The sequence below is a fragment of the Notothenia coriiceps genome, unplaced genomic scaffold (assembly GCF_000735185.1).
Source record: "Notothenia coriiceps isolate Sejong01 unplaced genomic scaffold, NC01 NC01_scaffold00024667, whole genome shotgun sequence".
Lineage (NCBI taxonomy): Eukaryota > Metazoa > Chordata > Actinopteri > Perciformes > Nototheniidae > Notothenia > Notothenia coriiceps.
In genome coordinates this window covers 9,207,222-9,213,035 of record NW_011357368.1, presented here as the reverse complement: position 1 = coordinate 9,213,035, position 5,814 = coordinate 9,207,222, and positions in this window count along the sequence as shown.

Sequence of the window (5,814 nt, the reverse complement as noted above, 5' to 3'; positions counted from 1 at the left end):
ATAGATAGGTAGGTAGGTAGGTAGGTAGGTAGGTAGGTAGGTAGGTAGGTAGGTAGGTAGGTAGGTAGGTAGGTAGGTAGGTAGATAGATAGATAGATAATTCTTGATAAATCTGTCAATAATTGTCTTTATGTCTTTTTTTACCACAACTCAAGTATTCAGATCACTGCCAAAGTGGATTAAAGAAACCAGACAATAAATGTACACTTAAGAAACGAGAATCAGGGAATTATTTCTTTAAAAATGACTTATAACCGATTATTAATATAGATGCGGATTTATGTGATGGTTACGAGTTAATGTTTGCAGCTCTGGTCTGAAATTAAACAATATACAATTCAATGTCAGCTGCAATTGTTTGAAAGGATTATCAGAATTGTTGCTGATTTATATTAGCAATCAACCAGTCAATAATCTTCTGCTCTGCATATTTACAAAGAACTAACCCTACTGACTGTATATCAGCATAGATCAGACCACTATAATACAGTTCTTCATACACTTATTGCAATAATTCAACATTATTGTGGGCTATGTTAAAGAGGGAGCAAAAGTTGTAGCATTTATCAACCAAACAGATATGGTTTGGCAACCAACACACATTATGTTGCACTGACATCCCAGAAGCAGCACACCCCAACTTCACTCCTTCATACTGTGCCCATGTCTCTCTGTATATCCCCCAAAACACACAAAGCACCAACATATGTGATGCACCTGAACTCAACACGTTTTCTACTACGTGTAATGTTCAGTAGGCTTCTATATACAACTCTGTAGTAAACTGTCAAACTTGTGTGTTAGCTAACATTCATTCATTTCGCCTGCTGTCCCCTTACATCCCTGCTGCTCACCGTGTCACCGCTCTGTCACACATCCCCGGTGCAGGCTTACACGCAAATCAAACATTCCTCCAATATCACAGCGAGACAGTAAAAGCCGGCTCCTGTTTGTATGTTTGTTTGTGTGAGCGCGAGCGTGTTAGTGCGTGCACCCCGGTTCGTCTCGAGCAACAACGGCAGCTTTACGGTGACAAAGAAATATGGTTTGCACGGAATCTCCGCTACTCACTTTAGCTCCCAAAAATAACCCATTTTCCCATTTTTTTAACCAAATAAGCAGGGATGCCATGTCCGTTTATCCCTCTTTTTAACCCTCCCACATTAACATGATAAACACAAAAGATATTAAAGCAGTGTGCGCAGGACTTACCATGGTTGTTCAAGCTCCCAGTCTCTGAAAAAGTCGAATTCAAAGAGGTCCATTGCCGCTTCGGCTGGTGGTGGTGGTTAAAATCCAAAGCTGGTGCTACGTGGTTCTACATAGGCTACTGATACTGACTGACTGACTGACTGTGTGAGAGTGTATGTGAGTGTGTGAGGAGCAGACACAAGCGGCTGCCGCTGCCAGGAAGCTGCTACGTGGTCGAGGCAAGCTGACAGGCAGGCAGGCAGGCTGAGGTGGAGGGAGGGAGAGAGAGCACGCACGCACGCACGCACGCACGCACGCACGCACGCACGCACACACACACACACACACACACACACACACACACACACACACACACACACACACACACACACACACACTGGAGAAGGCTGAGGAAGACAAGTCACACTGAGGTATTCACTGCAAACATGTTCTTTCTTAACAAGTAGAGCTATTTATGCTGCAGGGCTGTTACAAAAATAAACCTTGACATGAACCCCAAATGTGACACTTAATGAGAAAGAGTGACCTGACTGCACAAGGAAAATTATTTAAACTGTAATTACAGTTTTTTAAAGGCTTATATTTTTGCATAGTGTTAGTGAAAACCAGGGTTGAGCCAGATAGGCTACTTCGATGTGTTCAGTTGGTGGTGGAGGAAGAATACAGATCATGTACTTACTAAGTACTTACTGCATTAAAAATGATACATAAGTGAAGAAACTAAGTATTATGTGCAAGATGTAGGCCTACTTCAAGAATAACATGTGTAAGTACTAAATGCAAAAAAATGTCAAATTTATTTAAAAATACCCCCCAAAATAAAAAAATGAATTACCTAAATGATCTATGATGCAAATTTATTTTCAGGCAATCAGCAAATTGATTCATCGACTTAAATGTTCTCGTAAAAACTGTCGGACAGTTCAATTTATAACAAACCATCCTATTTTATATGTTTTTGTTTCTCTTTTAACTTTTCCTAATCTCTAAAGTACTAAAGTACTCAAATTAAAAGATAAATGTAGTGAAGTAATATGTATGATCTTACCTTTTGAATTGTACTCAAGTACAGTAGGTATAAAGTGGCATAGTTAAACAATACTCAAGTTAAAATATGGGAGTACATTTGCTTAGTTACATTACACCACTGTCGGTCAATGAATACAGATTACATGGATATCATTGGAATATATATTTTCAATGCAAATGAAATGCATTTTGCATACTCAGCATGTACAGTTGGGCAAATCTAATTACCCTCACAAAAACCTCTCAAACTGACACAAACTCCAGGTGCACTTTGTGTATGCTACAACATGTGGGGGGGTGCAGCTTTCTTTTGTTTCAGTTGCTACTGTTTGTTTTGTAAATCAAAGGCCACACACAAGAGGAGTACTTACTCAAAATGTTCATCTCAATAGATCATCCTTTAATAACAAAAACAAATATTAGTCACAATTATCAAAACTGGAAAAGTGAGAGGAGTTTGATATACAGTAGAACATATTTGGGCATTTAGAATTGGTCATAATCATTTGAAAATGACCATACTTTTGAAGGTAAAATATAAAATATAATAAGCCATTCTTAACAATGTAACTGTTATCTAATGGCAATTTTATTTGTTGCACCTATTCATTAACTATGTGAGTCAAGGGTATATACCGGTTACGTTTGGTTAGATTATCTTTTTTAACATCCATAGTTTAAAAGCATTTTGCTGCAAAGAACAGCCAAACTTTATGTGCAGTTTCCTTTTTTTGTGTACGTGCAGTTTTCCTGATCCTTTTTTTCAATCGACACAATGCACATTAGTTTGTCAATAAATTAACAGCAATAAAGTATGAACATGGCATTTAAATCATGGGATTAAAATCTAAGATCGGTCAGACAATAAGAATATAAAGATGATATGAAAAAAGGTAAATCATTACAATTATAGAAAGCTATGAATATAAAGTAAATTGCAGCAATATAGGAAGATAGTCATGTTGCATGCAAAGTGTAAAAACGCTTCTCACACGCTGGGCCACCACCAAAGAAATTCGGATTTATACTAATTAATTTTTTTTTCCTTTTTTCGTAAATAGTATTCTTCATCACATCCCATTTTAAATGCCTACTGGATAATCTAAATGTTGTTTCAAGGCACTTTCTTTTGACTGAAATCATCTAAAATGACAGACACAATACAACATACTTTTATGATAGCTATGGCACTGGTACAGATTAGAAAAATTGTAGTTGTTTGTTTGGGGTATGCATTGGAAGAAAGTAATTGGCAAAAATGTGTTTTCAAAAGCAAATGAAGTCTTCAGTACTGAAAAACAACCCTTTCTCAGGCACTGAGGGCCTGATAAATACAGCGATTTTTCCACACACAGAAGTGACTCGTTGAAAGTGAAGTAAGAAGCAAAGAGTAAACACACTGGATTACAGCTTCCTAACTTTACTGGACTGAACCAGTTCTTTTTGGCCTCTCTATTAGACAATTGGAAAACATCATAGTCCTTTTTTTATTGGATTATCAATGTATTTTAGATTTTGAATATTGTTCAGTATTGTGACATGGCATTTTCACACTTTTTTGGGCATATTCCTCTACATCTGTGTTCTCTAAACAAATAGGTCCACTGAATCTCGTGTACTGTTGTCACACTAAAGCTGTACCCCTTTGATGTGACTGTCGTATTGGTGGTGATGGTTAATGTAGTGAATTGAAGCAAACATTTTGTAGGATATTGACCTAGAAAGCTAAATACTCATGCTTGCAGCGCAGCTCACTTTATTTTAGGATGTTATTTTCATAGTTAAATTGTAGCTTGTTTGCCATACGATGAAAGAGGCCAAGTAAGTTCTGCTTTTTTAACGGCATCTATATGGCCACTGGCTACCCAGAGGCAGCGACTAGAAACAGAAGTTATAACTGTTCTTCGTTGACTCGCTGTCACGTCAAATGACGGCACTAATTACAGTTACAAATGTTGCAGCTGTGAACTTAACTTTCTCTTTCAATATAGCAAGCACTGAGGAACGTATTGCTTTAAACGCCTATATTTACCAATAGGGGAGAGTGGGGTAAGATGAGCCACTTTTTAAAATGTTGTCTTGTAGGCAAGGAGAAATTAGATAGAAGTCAAAGGACAACAACAACCTTTATTTCAGGATGTCTTCTGTCAATCAAAAATGATAATGATGCATTTATCACAAAGGGCCATTAAATTGGATTTCTGAAAAAAGGGTTTCCCCCATCTAAAGGGTTGGTTGATCCGCGTCAAGGGGTCAATGGAGACAACTCGGGGTAAATTGACCAATTGACGTTTTCAAGTTGAACCTGCATTAGTACAAAAATATATATCATCCTTTTTCTGGTCTCTGCGCTGTATTGACACCTCGTCAACATTATATAAATCATCTTTGGAGGGACTTAATGCCAGTAAAACAAAAAAAGAGCCAGATCAGAATCAGAATGAACTGAACTGCCCTAAAAATATCCTTGTAAATGTAGTAGGTAAACACATGTACCAGTCTGTTGTATTTTTACTGATTTATCTAGGCTATTCATTGATAGTTATTAATGTTATCAAATGTGTTTATTCTCTCATCCGTCTATTACTTCAGCCAGATTGTCAAATAACTCCTGCCAGGCATACGGCAGGAAGGATGGTGAGTTAAAATGATTGAACCAATCTAGACCTAAAAGAATAGAAATCATTCTATCAAGATTCTGTATTTAGCAAGACCAGTTCCCTTAGCTGACCTGCTGGATCATGTGATGTCTTGCACACCCTGCTAAACCCCGTTTCTCTCCAGTTGTTTGGTACAGGGATGTTGTTGTTTTTACAATGTTTAAAACATCAAAAACAAATCAGTTGTGTAAAACTACACTGAAATAGCATTTTATACAGAGAATTAACTTCAGTGCTCCATGGGGGCTTAAATTGAACCACTAGCTCAATTGAACCCAAATCATGTGGCTCACTTTGCCCCACAGCCTCTTTTTGGAGAAAACTGTCTAGAAAAGTCATTCATGGTAATCTTCTCAAGCTAAATAAATAACCAACATCTACGATACATATTTATAAACCTGGTTACATTTGCTTTGACATAACAGTAATTATACGTGTTGAAATGTACAAGCTAAACATGGTTTGTTGTGAAAGAAACATTTACCACTTCAACATGTGCTTCTCTCCATCACAGCCACATAGAAAAGATGGGTGCTTCCTGAATTGACAACAAATGTGCACAGTTCCCTAAATAAAGGGGGTGGGTCCACTTACTCATCTTACCCCTCTCTCCCCTAACACTGTTTGGACATTGACATGAAAGGTGTCAAACTTTAGTTTAAATGTCGCCTATTATACTGTTTTTAATCAATATAATATAGGTCTCAGATATATACAAAACATGTCTCCGAAGAGTTTGGCTCCAAATACTAAACAGATCACTGCAGCATCCCACAATCCCCTCTGTTTCAGCCCTGTTTCAAAAGTACTTATTCTCTGTCTGTTACTTTAGATGAAATTGAGGAGCCACTCCCCACGCCCCTTATATATTTGGTTAAAAATAACACAATGGGAGGAGATTCAGGTGAAAAAG